Here is a 1169-nt window from a genome sequence, read left to right as displayed (position 1 = left end):
CACATGCCGACAGATTTTGGCAGCTGATGTACGGATGAACAGCTTGTGGGTAAACCAATTGCTGATGCGTGCAGACGTCCACAGCTCAGACAGCATCTCTCTCTCTCTCTCTGTCTCTCTCTGTCTCCCCCGACTCCCCCTCCACCTCCACCTCCACCTTCCCCATCACTTGCACACACCTTATTTAGTAAATGCTGTCTGTTTATTCAGGATTGAATATGGCAGCCGTGTGTCTGGGTCCTCACCGAGGCCCGTTCCCCTCGTCCCATCAGCAGGTATTGATGTGGCTTTAATGAAGTGCCTCACACTCCACCCCAGGAAGAGACAAGTCTGTCAGCATATGTAAATGCTTCCTGCCTCTCATTGTTGTGGGGGGGGGGATTCAGCATGGGTCAGGATAGATTCCCCCTCTGGGAACCCTTTGTTCTGGGGCCCGACGGTGTCACATGAGGGGGACCAATTACAGAGCTGCGCAGCAGGACGGGGGTGCAAACTTGTTACCCCGCTGTAGTGAGCTAATTATTACCTCAACACCAGGCTGAGCAGAAACACCGGAGCAGGACGGGGAACAAAGGCACACACACACACACACACACACACACACAGTTCACTACAGGACGTCAGTCATTTCTACCCACGTCAGCGTTCAAACACACACAGTGCCTCATATACAGTATATTTAATTCTTACAGATGAAATAAAAAGTAATTTTTTTTTTCAGACAAATTCTGGTTTGGTTCACAGCCTTCTGCTGTCTCTCCTTAAAAAAGCCCCCGCCCCTCAGTTTGAGGGCAAACGGTGCAAGACAACATTTGTAAATTTGAGTAAAAGTGCAAAAAATTTAGTGACAATTTTTCAAAAAAAATAAAATACCACACTGAGTATCCTTCGTTAATAAAATATTCAAAATAAAAACTATTTATTTTTAGTGTGTGGCCTGCTTCATATATACACTGCCCCCTACTGGTCCTGAGTCCCCTACGCTAAAATATTATGTGACAAACAAGAATATCAATGATCAGTAGACACAGCTGGGAGAGGTGAGTCATCAGAGGGTGAGACGGGTGAGGGAGGTGTCAGACAGATACCAAACACAAAAATCTCTGTTTTTCTTCTATTTCACTCCTTCTTCTACATCCAGCCCATTTATCTCCTCTCCTCCTCCTGCT

Source organism: Cynoglossus semilaevis, chromosome 10, assembly GCF_000523025.1.
Source record: "Cynoglossus semilaevis isolate Cse_v1.0 chromosome 10, Cse_v1.0, whole genome shotgun sequence".
Taxonomy (NCBI): Eukaryota; Metazoa; Chordata; class Actinopteri; order Pleuronectiformes; family Cynoglossidae; genus Cynoglossus; species Cynoglossus semilaevis.
The sequence above is the reverse complement of the archived record's forward strand: the minus strand, read 5'-3'. Positions refer to the sequence as shown.